At 43.6% G+C, this 17100-nt stretch overlaps 1 protein-coding gene across 6 annotated transcripts in view; it reads right to left on the bottom strand.

Annotated features, from left to right (window-relative positions):
- GALNTL5 (polypeptide N-acetylgalactosaminyltransferase like 5) overlaps positions 1-16720 on the bottom strand; it is a 49219-nt gene extending 32499 nt beyond the window's left edge. The window contains exons 1-2 of one of the 6 annotated variants that reach the window (XM_059172309.1): positions 16555-16720; positions 12449-12749 (exon numbers count right to left, since the gene is read on the bottom strand). The gene's annotated coding sequence lies outside the window, so the exon portion shown is untranslated. Of the gene's footprint in view, positions 1-33; positions 174-12448; positions 12750-13214; positions 13808-14035; positions 14121-16358; positions 16499-16554 lie in introns of those variants that run through there. The other 5 variants (XM_059172312.1, XM_059172311.1, XM_059172310.1 and 2 more) reach the window with 5 other exon arrangements.
- Between the last annotated feature and the right edge of the window lie 380 nt (positions 16721-17100).

Raw genomic sequence — 17100 nt, 5'->3', positions numbered from 1 at the left:
GTTTCTATTATAGAAGCATATTAATATACTTACACACATTGAAGGTTCAGATTAACTTCATTTTGTCACCTTCAGAGAGAATCCCATGCTTTAGCTTGCTGCAGAACAGAAATGCAGTGGGTGGGGCACCTGGGTGGCTCAGTGGGTTAAAGCCTCTGCCTTCTGCTCAGGTCATGATCCCAGGGTCCTGGGATCAAGCCCTGCATCAGGCTGTCTGCTCAGTGGGGAGCCTGCTTCCTTCCTCTCTCGCTCTGCCTGCCTCTCTGCCTACCTGTGATTTCTGTCAAAAAAATAAAATAAAAATCTTAAAAAAAAAAAAAAAAAGAAATGCAGTGGGTATGGTGTGACTGGATTTCTTCCAAGGTGACAGAAATGTGTTATTTCTTTTGTGCACATGGGAAAAAAAAATAGGAGCTGAATTCTAATAATATTAGTTATTAGCTATTAATTATTGTTTGAATTGCTACATTATCTGGTTCATTCTGAAACGTATTTTGGTTGTCAAGGACAGACCTACTACAGCTAGCTTAAGCATAAGGAAGGGAAATCTCTCAGAAGGGGACTCAAATGTCCCACAGGACCTAGTGACAGACGTGCCACTAGAGCCTTCAAGAATGACTGGATGATGATTTACAGACCTTATACCCCTCGGGCAAATAATACATCATATGTTAATAAAATAATTAAAAAAGAAGAATGACTGGGGCAAGAGGCTTGAGAGTCACTTAGACACTCGGTCCACTTCTGTTCTTGCCTTTCCGTCTGGGAGTAACAGTAGCTACAACATCATCAGCCTACCTCATGGGTTGGGAGGGTTCAATGAATTAGAATGTCCAATGTTCAGAACAGTGCCTGGCAGACTGTTAATATCACATGAGGCTCATTATATGATTCTTATCCTCTCTCTGCAACCTGGCCAACAGCAGCATAACCCATGGTCCAGCACCCAAGGAGAAACCGGTATGACTTCCTCTTTCTCAAAAAGTCACAAATAAGGATTCATTGGCCCAGCTGGGCTCAGGGGCCCATGGCTGGGCTAATGGACTGTGGCCAGTGCGTGGGGTCCAAATCAAAAGTCACTAGGCCCCCTGCAACTTAATGGAAAGAGAAGTGGGGCAGAAAATGCCAGGAAAGGATGCCTCCACTACACCCCACACAGAACCTCAGCATATCCATGGGCAGGTGTTGCCATGGAGGAAGAGAGACTTGCTTAGTGAGCATTTTTACCCAATACTAGAGGAAGTTGCGCCTAGCACACAGAAGCTGCCATCATGCTCTTGGGAGTGGGACCAGGGAAAGGCTGAGCAGCTGAGAAGGGCGTCGGGGGGAGGCATCCTTCACGCAGCTTCACAGAGACAAGCAGGAAAACCACCCCTAGGCTTAAATTCCAGGAAGATCATTGAGTTCTCAAAGAGGAAGTAGATGAGACACGGAGGTGGGGGACAACAGAAGGAGAACACAAGAACGAGGAACATGATGGTCCAGGGTGGACTCATCTCTAGCATCATATTCAGTCCCGGCGCATCGTTTTTTTTTTTTTTTTTTTTTTTTTTAAAGATTTTATTTATTTATTTTGACAGAGAGAAATCACAAGTAGGCAGAGAGGCAGGCAGAGAGAGAGGAGGAAGCAGGCTCCCTGCTGAGCAGAGAGCCCGATGCGGGACTCGATCCCAGGACCCTGAGATCATGACCTGAGCCAAAGGCAGCGGCTTAACCACTGAGCCACCCAGGCGCCCCCCGGCGCATCGTTTTAAGAAAACTGTAGATAAACGAAGTCCCTCAGGAGGAACGAGACAGTGGCAGTGAGGGGCCTGCAACTACGTCACACCAGGACTCTCTAGGCCCCTGGGTGCACGAGTTTCTCCAAAATTAATTGATAAATGTTGCTGTGGTCTTTTGGGGCCTAAACTTTTCTCACCTAAGGAAGCAGTTTTTCAGGGTAAAAGAAATTCAGACAAGGTCTGAGTTTGGTGGTCCCTGGTTAGCTGCCCTATTCTTTGCTGATCATACAGATTAACACGCATATGGTATAAACCAGGACTGTTGTGAGTTGAATTGTGTCTCCCCTACATTCACATGTTGAAGTCTGAACCCGCAGTATCTTAGGATGTGGCCTTATTGGGAAGTGGGATTGTTGCAGAAGCAATGAGGGAGGTGTCATTAAGGTGACCTAGTCTGAGAAGCCTGGGGTCCTTGCAAAAAGGGAAAATTACGGCACAGAGACAGACACAGAGTGTATTAAGCAGCAAGCAAGGGCACTGGCTTACACACCTTGTGCACTAAGACAGGAGAAAAAGAAAAAGCAATGGAACTGGGGGTATGTTGACTTGTCCCCTTTGTGGATATAATAAAAAATATATATATATATATGTATGTGTATATATATATGTATAAATATATATATATTTCCAGGTTTTCTGTGATTTACAGTTAAAAGAAATCTGTACACTTATTAATTACAAAAGGCTAAACGGTTGTTTTACAGTGCAGAAACCTGACAGCTTCCATTTCAGGCAAGTGACTAAAAGTAATTTCACCCTCAGTCACTTCACCAGTAAATGGGACAAACAGACATCGAGTGTCTCCTGATGTGATGCTCTGAGGATGACACAAAATCTCACCTAATGGTGTTCCTGCCAAAAAGCATGACCTGGATTTGATCTCAAGGAAACATCAAACTCAAACTGAGGAACATTCTAGAAAGTAGCTGGTTAGATCTCTTAAAAAGTTTTATAGTCAAGAAAGATAAAGACTTAGGAGTGGTTTCAGATGAAAGAAAACCAAGGGCTTGGGAACTCCACATGCAATCGGGGGTCTGGGTTGGGTCCGAAGGATGCCAGTGGGGCAACTGCAAACATCTGAATCATGTCTGTAGATTAGCTAGAGGTATTACATTAATGTTCACTTCCTGGTGTTGTTTATTGTTCTGGTTCTGAAGATGTTAGCATTTGGGGACTCTAAGAAAAGGCTATACAGGAAGTCCTTGAGATAGTTTGACAACCATTTTGTAAGCCTGACATCATTTCAAAATTGAAAAGTCAAAAGATAAAAAACTGAATCAGAAGACCAATCAACATAAAAATGTACTCTCCAAAAAGCTGTATCAAATACTTCCATAGCTACAGAAAATAACCATGCAAATTTTAAGACACAACTGAAATGGAAATCCCATTTAAAGCAATCATAAGCTTAGCATGAGGATGGCTGAAAATCTGCTTGGACCCCAATAGAAGTAGTCATTCCTGGTAGTTGAAGTTTATTTTAAACACAAGTGTACCTTGTACATAATTGAATTTCCTATTAAATAAGTTAATATTCTGAATATTAAAACTTCCAAGTTCACTTCTCTCTATAGACACTCTCTCTAAAGTTTCTGTTCTTCCTAACAATCACGTGATGGGGGGAAGGAAGCAAAGGCAGCTGCACTATTTTAGAAGAGTTGATGGTGTGGCAAGAAATTCATCGCTTACAGGCATTCAAAAATATTGCTTTCTTTTATGGGAGTTCACTATCCAGTTAAGACAAAAGTGGTCCCTGGGGTGCCTGGGTGCTGCTGTCAGTGAAGCTTTTGACTCTTTGATTTTGGCTCAGGTCATGATCTCAGGGTCCTGGGATGGAGTCCCACATCAGGCTCCATGCTCAGTGGGGAGTCTGCTTAGAAATCTCTCTCCCTCTGCATCTGCCTCCCCAATATAAATAAATAAATCTTGAAAAAAACAGCCGTCCTCTAAATTAAGTTCATATCAAGTTATATGGTTTGAATAAATTGAAATTCTTTTTCTTTCATCATGACCCAGATAGACTATGTCATCACGTGTAAACCCTACATCTCTCGAGTGTGCCGCACCTTAAGTGATATTTAGCTACCTATGTGCTTTATTGATTTGTATATTTGTGGTTTGAAATGTTCGTGTTACACACAAGTTGCAACAAGACACAGTGGGCCCCCCTTCTCCTGTTTCCTGGAGCCTGGATTTTGTCTTCTGCATGACAGGAAGATGCCTATATTCCTTAAGTAGTTCTCATTTATTTCAGAAAGAATATCAACCCTCTTGAGCTGGAAACCATCCGAACCACTAAGGCACAGGTGCTACAACATGAATGAACCTTGGGGACATGATGCTACGTGGAATAAATCGGGCAATTATTGTATGATTCCATTTTTACGAGGTACCTAGAGTAGTTAAAATTCACAAAGACAGAACGTACAAAGGTAGTTGTGGGGACATCAGAGGGAGGGAAGGATGGGAGTTAGTGTTTAATGAGAAAGTTCTGGAGAGGGATGGTGATGATGGTTCTGAAATACTGTGAAGGTCCTCAATGCCCCGATTCATATAGTTAGAAATGGTGCAATGGTACCTTTTACATTATGTCCAATTTGCCACCAGTTAAAGAAAAAAAAAAGGCACCAACACAAAGGAAAACAATAAGAAAAAGCAGATTTTGAATAAAAAATAGGTAGCTGTCTGAAGCATTTTGTACCAGAAATATCCCTTTAGCCAAATGTCCTAACTGGTAATTTGATAAAAAGATCCTGTGGGTGATGCAATTCTTGTAAATCCCTAGAACACATTTGGTGTGACTGGGGAAGGTGTTCTCTACACGATAAACTCTAGAATTTTGAAATAGGCTCTTGAATCATCAGACTCCAAGTCCTAAAAACAGGAAGACTTCTAATATGCCAAAATTAAAATCTGGTTAGTAACTGTTTAAAAAATTAATATGTATTCATTTATAGACCTGTACACTGGAAAACTATAAGACATTCATGAAAGAAATTAAAGAAGACACAAATAAATGGAAAGATACTCTGTGCTCATGGATTGGAAGAACTTGGCATTGTTAAGATGTCCCTACTACCCAAATCAATATACAGATTCAATGCAATCCATATCAAAATTCCAATAGCATTTTTCATAGAAATAAAACAAAGAATCCTAAGATTTGTATGAAACCACAGAAGATGCTGAAGAGGTAAAGCAATTTTGAGAAGACAAGAACAAAGCTGAAGGCATCATCCTCTCTTGATTTCAAACTCTATTACAAAGCTATGGTAATTAAAACAGTTTGGTATTGGCATAAAAACAGACACACAGATCAACAGAACAGAATACAGTCCAGAAATAAAATCATGCATATGTGATTAATTATGACAAAGAAGCCAAGAATATACAGTGCAGAAAGGATGGTCTCTTCAATAAATGGTGATGGGAAAACCGAATAGCCACATGTGAAAGAATGAATGTGGACCACTATCTTACACCATACACAAAAATTAACTTGAAATAGATTAAAGACTTGAATGTAAGACCTGAAACCATAAAAATCCTAGAGAAAAACAAAGACTATAAGCTTCTTGACATCAGTCTTGGTGATAACTTTTTGGATCTGGCACCAAAAGCAAAGGCAGCAAAAGTATCAATAAATAAGTGGGACTACATCAAGCTAAAAAGCCCCCACAGGGCAAAGAAAATTACAAACAAAATGAAAAGGCATCCTACTGAATGAGACAAAGTCATCTATCTGACAAGGGCTTCATATCTAAAATTTACAAAGAATTCATAAAACTCAACAGCAAACAATTCAGTTTAAAAAAATGGGCAGAAGATCTGAATAGACATTTTCCAAAGAAGGCAGATTGACGGCCAACAGGTACAAGAAAAGGTGCTCAGCATCACTCATGATCGGGGAAGGGCAAATCAAACCATAATGAGATACCGTCTCGCACCTGTAAGGATGGTGTTGTCGAAAAGACAAGAAAGGACGAGTGTCGGAGAGGATGCAAAGAAAAGCGAATCCTGGTGCAGTGTTGCTGGGAAGGCAAACGGGTGCAGCCGCTGTGGAAACCAGTACAGAGGGTCTTCAAAAATTTAAAAAGGGGGCTAACATAAGACCCAATGATTTCACTTCTGGGTTTGCATTTGAAGAAAATGAAAACACTAAATCAAAAAGATACACGCACCCCCATGTTCCCAGCAGCATTATTTACAACAGTCAAGATATGGAAACAACCTAACTGTCCATCAGCCCATGAATGGGTAAAGAAAACGTGCTATGATACACACAACGGAATACTTTCCAGCATAAAAAAGAATGACATCTTTCCTGAGGGCATTACACTAAATGAAATAAGTCAGAAAGATAAATACAATATGATCTCACTTACATGAGGAATCTGGAAACAACCACCAAACCTCCAAAACCCAACCTCATCAATACAGAGAATGGACTGGTGGTTGCCGGGGGGTGGGGGGAACAAAGCTCCAGTGTAAAATAAGTAAGCCGTGGAAATATAATGTCCACATGGTGACTACAGATAAGAACTATACTGCTTATCTGGAAGTAGCAAAGAGAGCAGATCTTTAAAGTTCCCACCACACACACATACACACACACACAAACTTTTTGTAAATATACATGGTAGCCAAAGTTATCTAGACTTATTGTAGTGATTATTTGGCCACATATACATAAATGTCATATCATTATGTTGTATACCTGAAACTAATATAATCTCATATGTGAATTATACCTCAATAAAAAATGAGGATTAACATACATTTTATTCCTCGTATCTGGCACATCTCTCTCACTGCCCAAGCTTTTACTGAGAATGGCATTAAATCCATATTTTAAAAATCCAGCAATATATTCTGGCTTTGAATAGTTAGTATCTTTACCTGCAAGAAAGGGCAATTATAGTTACGTACATACAGATTACTACCACCAGATAAAGGATAATAAGAACAACTATATCCTGAATTCACTCCCTTTATAATGAGCCAGGTGTTTTCCTGGAATCTACACTACCTCCAGGTGATAAGGCTAAAATCAAAGCAGATTCCTCCACTAAGTATGGACAAGTTAGCCTTTGGTCATTCAGTCTCTTCAGGGAAGGAAGTGCTTGGTCTCCTTGGTCCCATCATGACTCACCACTGTCGTGTGAAGTTAGCTGTCACTGAAGGATTTAGGAAAGGCGGGGAAGGAGAGCTAAAACCCCAGCCCAGAACTTCCATTGCAGAGAATAAAACAAGAGGCCAGACGCCAACCCAAACGTAACAGTCATAACAATAAATGAAGATGGGGGTAAATTTCCTATTAAAAGATAAACACTCTTATTTGTCAATGAAGAAACAAAAATATAATCATGAAAGATAAACGGCATGAATGAAAATGGTAAAAGAAGAGTCTAAGAATACAGGAGTCAAAGTATCACTTAAAAAAGTACAGAATTCAGGGCGCCTGGGTGGCTCAGTGGGTTAAGCTGCTGCCTTCGGCTCCGGTCATGATCTCAGGGTCCTGGGATCAAGCCCTGCATCAGGCTCTCTGCTCAGCGGGGAGCCTGCTTCCCTTCCTCTCTCTCTGCCTGCTTCTCTGCCTACTTATGATCTCTGTCTGTCAAATAAATAAAATCTTTAAAAAAAAAGTACAGAATTCATTGGAAGGAGCACCCAGATAGTTATTTACACTTATGGCGAGAATAAGTCACAATAAAGACTAGGTAGAGATGAGCTTGCAGACACCAAACATTGCTGCAGTGAAATACTTACATTAAAATCATTAGAAATATCAATATATATTGCCACAAACAGTAGTGGAATATTTTAAGAACAACTCTGGCAGAAGCAGGCAGAGCTGTGATTACCTGCATGGGTGGTGTGGGCAGGCTGAGCAGGGAGCTGGTCCTCCATAAGCTGGCCTGGGGGGAAGCAGGTAGAGCTCCGGTTCTCCCCAAGATAGTGCCATGTAATTAACATTATATGTTAATTTTAAAAAATTTAAAAAAAAAAACAGTCTCAGGAACTTGTATACAGACAACAAAAGAGCTGATTTGTATTATCAGAGCCCTGGAAGGAGAGGAGTCAGAGTGGGGCCAAAAAAAGTACTCTCAGAAATAAGGCCGGAAAGTTCCTAAATTCAGGGAAGTTGGACATCTATAGCCTCAGGAGGCTAAAAAATCCACAATGGGATAAACCAAAGAAATCCATGGCAGGACACATCATAATGGAACTTCTGAAAACTGAAGACAGACGACAACTCTTGAAAGCAGCCAGAGAGAAAAAAACATGGGATTCATAGAGGAACAACCTGAATGACTATGGGTTTCTCATCTGAAATCATGGGGGAGAGAAGAAAGTGACAAAACATTTTTGAATGCTGAAAGAAAAGCACTGTCAGGGGCACCTGGGTGGCTCAGTCATCAAGCAGCTGCCTTCACCTCAGGGTTGTGATTCCAGGACTCTGGAATTGAGCCCCACATGGGGATCCCTGCTTAGCAGGAAGCCTGCTTCTCCTGCTCCCACTCTGCCTGCTTTTATTCTCTCTCTTTCTCTCTCTCTCTCTCTCTCTGTCAAATAAATAAATAAAATCTTTAAAAAGAAAAAAAAAAGAATTGTCAACTGCAAATTCTATACCCAGCAAAAATATCCTTTGGGAATTATGAAAAAATGAAGACACTCCCAAGTGAAGAAAAACAGACTTTGTGACTAGCAGCCCCACCCTTAAAGAACAGCAAAAGAAAGTTCTCTAAACAAGGAAATAATAATAGGAGGAGGCTTGGAACTTCAGAAAAGAAAAAAGAACATCAAAATGGATGAAAACGGGGTAAATATGATAGAGTTTCCTAATGAGGAAACTCTATAAGTTTCTTCAATCACATTTGACTTTTGAAGCCACAATTATAACACCATCTGATGTAGTGCTCAAAACTCAAGACAGTTATATTTTTAAAATGAGGAGGCTAAGGAGCAGTTTACACTTTACTTGAAGTGGCAAATCATTGATTCAAGGAGACCTTGGTAAGTTATAGTTATATATAAATAGTTATATATAAATATATATATTATGTAATACCTACAGCAACCACTAAAGAAACTATACAAAGCAACCTTTTAAAAAACATTTTAAACTCATCAAGATGGAATTTTGAAAATGCTCAAGTAACTCACCAAAACATAAGAGAAACAGAAGATTGAGAAACAGAGGAAACAAACAAAAAAATAAAATAACTGAGAAACTCTGCCATTGATAATTGTCTTAAATGCAAATGATCTAAATATACCAGTAAAAGCAAGGATTAACACAGTGGATTTAAAAAATGTCCTGACAATATGCTACCTACAAGAAACTTACTCCAGTGAAACATAGGTAGATTGATAAGAAAAGGATATACTTGCAAATTTTAATTAAAAAAAAAAAAAGACAACAGCTGGGGTGCCTGGCTACCTCAATCGATAGAGGATGTAAATCTTGATCTCAGGGTTGTGAGTTCAAGCCCCACATTGGGTTTAGAGCCTACATTAAAAAAAAAGTACAAGTGGCTCTATTAATAGTAAATAAAATAGATTTCAGAGCAGAGAAAATTACTAGAGACAGAGACATGACCTTATGATAAAAGGTTCAGTGCAGGGGCACCTGGGTGGCTCAGTGGGTTAAAGCCTCTGCCTTTGGCTCAGGTCATGATCTCAGGGTCCTGCGATCAAGCCCCACATTGGGGGCTCTGCTCAGCAGGGAGCCTGCTTCCCCCTCTCTGTCTGCCTGCCTCTCTGCCTACTTGTGATCTCTGTCTGTCAAATAAATAAAATCTTAAAAAAAAAAAAAAGGTTCAATGCACCAGTGAGACATAATGGTTCCAAATAGAAACACATAAAAAAATAGTTCAAAATACATGAAGCAGGGACGCCTGGGTGGCTCAGTTGGTTAAGCAGCTGCCTTTGGCTCAGGTCATGATCCCAGCGTCCTGGGATCAAGTCCCACATCGGGCTCCTTGCTCAGCAGGGAACCTGCTTCTCCCTCTGCCTCTGCCTGCCATTCTGTCTGCCTGTGCTCGCTCTCTACCCCCCCCCTCTCTCTGATAAATAAATAAAATCTTTAAAAAAAAAATACATGAAGCAAAAACCGAAAATAGTTAAAGTAGAACCTAACAAATCCACAACAGTAGTTGGGGTTTTCAACACCCAGTCTTAGCAACTGACAGAACGGCTAGCCAAAAACTCAGCAAGGACATCAAGAACTGAACAATAAAATCAACCAACAGGAACTAGTTGATGTGTATGAAGTAAATCCACACCCAACAACAGCAAATACATAGTTTTTCCAAATGTGCATGGAGCATTCACCAGGGGTGGACCATATTCTGGATCATAAAACAAACCTCAAAAAACCTAGATGAACTGAGATCACACAGAGTATATTTTCTGACTATAATGGAATCAGACTGGATGTCAGTAGCAGAGAGGAGAAAATTATTTAAAGACTCTGAAATTAAACAATCTATTTCCAAATAATCCAAAGAGAAAGTCTCAAAGAAAATATAAAAACACAGAGAACCGAATGAAAATGAAAATTCAGTGTATCAAAATGTGTGCTACACAGCTGAAGCCATACTATTAAGATGTCAGTTCTCTCCAAGTTGACCCATAGAGTCAATACAATTAAAAATACCAGCGGTCTCTTTGGAAGAAATTGACAAACTGTTTCTAAAACCTATCCGAACAAGCTAACCACCTACAATAACCAAAACAATTTTGGAAAGAGTGAGAACAGAGTCAGAAAGGGACCAAACAAAAAGAGTTAACTTTTCTGAAAGATGCCGAGATGGAAAAAGGGAGATTTTTTTCAAGAAATGGTGCTGGAAAAAATGGATATCCACACGAGGAAAATGAACATTGATCCTCACCCTCCCATCACAGAAATTCACTCCAAAGGGACCACAGCTCTAATGTAAAATGTAAAGTAAAACCTAAAATCTTAAAATTTCTAAAAATAAAAACAGAGAAGAGAATCTTTGTGCACTTGACATAGGCAAAGTTTACTTCAATAAAAGATTTAAAAAAAGAAGAAGAACCATACAAGAAATTGGGATGAACTGAAGATCAAAATTTAAAATTTTTCTTCTTGAATGACACCACTCAAAAGAGAATTCAAAATATACAGTATAGCGACTATGGTTAACAATAGTAATATTGTATATTGAAACTTGCCAGCACAGATCTTATCATAAGAGAAAAATATTGTAACTGGGTGTGATGGACACAACTGTTAACTAAACCTGCTGTGGTTATCATTTTGCAATATATACATGTACACATGTAGCAAATCATTCTGCTGTACTTCCAAAATGAATAAGATGTTCTATGTCAATTATGTCCCAATTTTAAAAAGAGAATAAAAAGGCAAGGCACAGACGTACAGAGTATTTGCAACTCACATATCAAAGGACTTAAATCCAAAATATATTTTTAAAAATCTTAAAAATCAGAAGATAAACATTCCGATTTAAAAATGGATGAAAGACATGGGTGCCTGGGTGGCTCAGTGGGTTAAAGCCTCTGCCTTTGGCTCAGGTCATAATTTCAGGGTCCTGGGATCAAGCCCTGCATCCAGCCCTTTGCTCACCAGGGAGCCTGCTTCCTCCTCCCTCTCTGCCTACTTGTGATCTCTGTCAAATAAATAAATAAAATCTTTTAAAAAATAGATGAAGGACTTGAAGAGACACTTTACAAAAGAAGATATATGGGCGGCCATGAAGCACATGAAAAGGTGCTCAAAATCATTAGTCTTCAGGGAAATGCAGATTAAGGCTACAATGGTTCCATTACTTATCCATTAGAATATCTAAAATCTAAAAAACTGAGCTTGCCAAACGTTGGTGAAGATTTGGAGCAAAGGGAGAGATTGTCTACATGCCGGAGGGGAAAATAAATGGCACAGCTATCTTGAAAACACACTGTCATTTTCCTGAAAGTTAAGCATATACCTACTGTACATCCCATCTGTCCCAAACCCAAGAGAAACAAAGTATGTCCACACGAAGACTTCTAACCCATATTCGTGACAGTATTACAATTCATTCTGGAGTATCTACAAACATATTAAAAATATATAATATTGTATTTTGCTGGAGATCACACATAAAAGGAAGGGAAGAAAGATATCCATCAACTCAGGTTAGATACCACCTCAGAGGGTAAGAGGAGGAGAAGAAAGGGGGTGAAGTCGTTAATGGTACCCATTAACATTTATTTCTGTGAAAAAACAGAACACTATCTGAAATACAGCAAACTATCTTTAAAAATTGTTGGGACGCCTGGGTGGCTCAGTTGGTTGGACGACTGCCTTCGGCTCAGGTCATGATCCTGGAGTCCCGGGATCGAGTCCCGCATCGGGCTCCCAGCTCCATGGGGAGTCTGCTTCGCTCTCTGACCTTCTCCTCGTTCATGCTCTCTCTCACTGTCTCTCTCTCAAATAAATAAATAAAATCTTTAAAAAAAAAAATTGTTAAATTTAGGTGATACATGCTTGTTTTACTCTTTACTGTATATATGTGAAATATTTTACAATTTAAAAATTGAGTTGCTCTAAGAAAGACACTTTTTCTCTTCTAAATATTAAACTTATGGTACATTTTCCCCTTAAAACAGCTAATAGAGAAAATCAAAATACTTACCTGATCTTAAAAAGGTTTTGTATTCTGTAGTTTCATATTTGTCAGGCATTTCAAATCTTACACGCAGTCTCGGTATTTGCTTGGGGTCCCGGGGAATTTGCTGTTGCAATTTTTTTTCATGGGACCAAATTAATGCAGGCCCCTGGTTTTTCTTCTCCAAGTTGCTTACATGATTATGGTGAATATATACATACAATAGAGCTGTCCAGATCCCAAATATCAAGGATCCGTAGAATAAACATTGAAATGTGACGCCTCTCATTGTAAACCTAGTATTTCTGAAGGTCCATTTTTAAATTTCCTAGGTCAGAAGAATTTAAGAGAGACTATATTAGAGATCTCAGTGATTTCCAGGTTATCTGCTTGGCTTAGATTCAATTTTCAGTGTTTTAAGAACAAGATCATTTTAATATGCAGTTATCCATATACTTGGATGAGATAAAGTATATCTTATTTTCTATTAGCAAAAACTCTTAAAACTGATATTCAGAAGGTCGCTTAACATCAAAATGTGTAACATGCTTACAAAACATGCCCTTATTTAAAGTAACTGGCACACACTCCTGAGCCTTCAGCTGAAGGAAATACATACAGTGAAAGCAGGTCTACTCATCCCTTATTCATGCTCAGTCCATCTTGGATTAGGGTGGAAGGTAGGCAAGGGCCTGCTGACTCTAATATTTTTGTTTTTATTTTAGGCTTTATTTTTAAATGTATGCATTACTTTGACAAAAAAAAAAATTAAAAATGGAGATTAACACGGTACCTATCAAATGGCATCAATGCTTGTAAACACGTGCACAGAGCAGCCACTTCTCTCCCATCCTGACCCTTTAAATCCGGTGACAGCCTGGCCCGGGGTTAGAAGGAATCAAGGGCACGAGCCTCCTGAGCTGTCCAGTGTCACCCGCTTTCCAGGGCCCTCTGGCGCGGGTCGTCCTCATGCGCTAAGTGTTTTCCTGCACCTGACCCTCTGGATGGCCATTTCCATGCCAGTTCTCGGCCTGGAGGACCGAGTGCGCCCTACACAGTTCTGACATCCTGCGCTAGGACAAGCCTGCCCAGGCGCCCCGGCTCCTACGGCTCCTGCTCCCAGAAGAGACCGTCCCCGGCCCACGGAACCCAGCGCGCTCGGGAACTGCCCCGCATCAAACCGCCGAGGCTGCACCCGGCCGCCCAGAGGCCCGAGCACACCCGGTGGAGCGTCTTAGAGGGCGGCGTGGGGCCACCCCATGACCCGTGGGGCCGGGCGCCGCTTCCCCTCCTGCCTGGAGTACCGGCTCTCCACCGACCCGGCCCCATCCTTACTCCGGCGGCGCAGGCCGCTGGGCGCAAGGCTCCCCTCCCGGAGGGACTCGTGTTTAAAGACGGGCTGACGGGCCCACCTGCCGCCCTGCGCCTGGGGACGACGCGGAGGACGCTCCAGCCCGCAGCGCCCCTGGGGCTGACGGCGCTCCTTCCCGCGAGCACCTCACAGTCTGGGCGCCTTCTCTCGCGAAACGAAAAGAACCGAGTCAGAAGGGCGCAGCGGGCGCGCTCAGCCCCGGCGCTCCCGGCCCACTGCGGAGCCCACGGGAAAGGCCGCACCTTCCACGGGATTGTATTTTGTGATCCCAGCCCGAGGAAGGCGAGTTTCCTCCTGCCCCGGAATCAGCTCAGCCAATGAGGGACCGTGACTACAGCCCAGCCAGTGAGGGCCAATCACAGTTCGGCCAATGAGGGATTGCGGTTACAGCTCAGCCAATGAGGAACCGTGACTACGGGCCAGCCAATGAGGGACAATCAGAGTTCGGCCAATGAGGGACTGCAGTTACAGCTCAGCCAATGAGGGACCATCACAGCTCGACCCGAGAGGGACCGTCGCAGCTCAGCCAATGAAAAGCCACTGTGCTCGGACTTGCGGGTGGCGCCGACCACTTCGTCCTCCCGTCTCCCGCGACGCCGGCGCGTGCGCTCGTTCCGCGGGCTCGGCCTGGGTCGCAGTGCTCTGCTCTTCCTCAAACCGGTTTTTGCGGGCAAACAACAGCGGTTTGGTTGCTGAGGTTCGCGCGCCGCTGGAGCCGGGGCGCTTCGCCCGCAGGGGTTGGCCCCGGACCGCGCCCGGACACGGCCTGCGAGCGCATCCCCGGCGCGGGCGGTTTCCCGGGAGCCCGAGCTGCCGCAGGGGGCAAGGGCGGTCCTGCGCGACGGCCGTGGGGGACGCATCGCCCGCCCGGCCCTTGCGACCCCACGACCCGGGAGGGCGTGTCGTGACCCCGCGGGCGGCGTGCGGTGCCCCTGCTGCGCCCTCGCTGGGGGGACGGGCTGGAGCGCGGGTGCGCGGAGCGGCGTGGCTGCGGCGCGCGGCGGGCCGGAGCGGCCAGCGCAAACCCCGGGGCTCCAGCCGGCTGCACGCGTGCGTCCGAGGGAGGCAGCGGCAGGCCGAGGGCGACGCTGAGGGTCAGCCCGGCCTCCTTCGCGACACAGAAGAGCCTCTCCTCCCCCGCGTGCGAACCGCGTGCAGGCCGCGGGGGCCAGGGCCGCTGTACTCGGGGGCAGGTGACTTGGCGGTCCTGGCTCCTCTGCCGGGGCGGGAGGGAGGCGCTGGGACCCGGGACGGGGGTCGCGGGGACCCACCCTGCGGGCCTGCAGCAACGGCGCCCTCCCCGCGCGGTGGGCCAGCCCCGCTCCTTGGCCGGAGGACACGGTGCAGGCAGCGCGCGCCCTCCGTCCCCACCGCCCTTGCCCACCCAGTCCTCTCCTGGCCGCCAGGTCGCTAACTAGGGTCGAGTTACGGAACAGCCTGGCTGGGGGGAAATGGAGGGTCCGCAAGAGCTGCAGAACCCCCGCAGGCATCACGACCAGGGGAATCAGGGGGCCGGGCAGGGCTGGTCCTGAGCATCCTAGATCAGGGGAGGGGTGCGGAACCGGATCGGGCGTTTACTCACACGGGAGCGTTCCAAGACCCGGGCTTTACCACCCCGACAAACACCTCCAGTGCATGGTGCAGCCTCCTTGACTGGACGAATTACGCTGTGAAAATGAAATCTCTGGGGCGCCTTGGTGGCTCAGTCAGCAAAGTGCCTGCTTTCAGCTCAGGTGGTGATCCCAGGGTCCTGGGATCGAGTCCTGCATCGGGTCCTTGCTCGGCGGGGAGCCTGCCTCTCTTCCCTGCTACTCCCTCTGCTTGTGCGCTCTCTCTCAAAGAAATAAATACAGTCTTTAAAAAAATAAAAATAAAAATAAAATAAAAATGAAATCTTTGGTAATGCGAAGAAAAACTGTCAAATGTGTAAGAGGAGAAGATAGCCTCTAACTGAGGCAGATAGATGGAAACGAGACGGAGGAGAATGAAGCTGGTTAACTTCTAACACAGCTGCTACTTCAGATAAATGTCACCTGCTGAGACTTTAAACTTACACCGAACACCAAAAGCAGTTAGAAACTAAGGAAGAAAGTAAGAGGAGGCACCCGCATTGAGTACACAACATGTGCATAGGGGTTCATGATAGGGTTAGTGCTGGAGAAGGAAATACATCCATATTCTCTAGGAGGAGTCTACTCTATTAAGAAAATTTGGAGGAAAATCTCTACATGTGAACATTAGGAAAATTACCCTCACTCATTTTTAAAAAAATTTTTATGAATGTAAATTTTTCTTAACCACACTTTCTTAAAGCAGAACTCCCCCTGGTTCTCTGGAATATGGGCCTCATCTCTCCTCGCATCCCCTCCCCTCATCACCACCCCCACCCCCACCCAACGCACATACACTCACATACGGAAACCCTAAAAATCTGGAGTCAGTTGTGTTTGTTTTAAAGTGTCTTTTCAGAGGAAAACAGGCTCTGCTTTAGATGATGTCACAACTAAATTTTCTATAAATAGTAAGATTCTTGAGAACCAAAGTCCATATAAATGCCTGGCCTACCTCTAGAGCGGCATTATCCAGCCTGACCGTTACAACCTCTTCTTTAAAACTCAGATCTTCTTAATCCTAATCCCCAGAGCCAGCGTTCATTCAAGGATCAGTGATTGGAGGCGTGGCTTCCGTTGAATCCAGATGGAAGGAGCACCCCACTCCCCCGTTGTTCTGACTATTCAGCACACTGAGCTCCCCCACCTACCATTAAGACAGCAGCTGCTCTGTAGTTGATCAGTTGTCTAAGCTGAGTCACGGGTGAAATGAGCCAGGAGTCTAGGTTGAATGATCTAAAAGACAAGATTTTTTTCCTAATGGCTGACTTTATGGTGCCTGGATTCTGAGCAAATACTGGTTTGTGCTGGGCTGTCCTGCCTGCGTGGTGTTTCACAAGAAGCAGCACTGGGTACATCATAAAGCCCTTGTGATGTCACACCCAGGGCGTCGCCAGCAGCCAGGGGCCCTTCAGAGCAGCAGGTGGAATCCGGGACTTCCAAAGTTCAAAGGGACCTTCCAGAGAGTCTTAGAATCCTCAACTGAGGAAATGGGAAAAGCCTCATCTTGGGCAAAATCTAGGCTAGATCTCATTTTCGGCCTTTTTTTTTTTTTTTTTTTTTTTTTTTTTTTTTTTTAATAAAGTCAACATGAAAAAAAGCTTTCAGAACACCTCAAGGGACTCAAAGATTACCCGAAGTGTTGTTTGGCTGTCTTTTAATTTTTTACTCTGTATTACTCAATATTTAGATATTAG

This window comes from Mustela lutreola, chromosome 4 (assembly GCF_030435805.1).
Source record: "Mustela lutreola isolate mMusLut2 chromosome 4, mMusLut2.pri, whole genome shotgun sequence".
Lineage (NCBI taxonomy): Eukaryota > Metazoa > Chordata > Mammalia > Carnivora > Mustelidae > Mustela > Mustela lutreola.
This window is presented reverse-complemented; position numbering and strand designations above follow the sequence as displayed.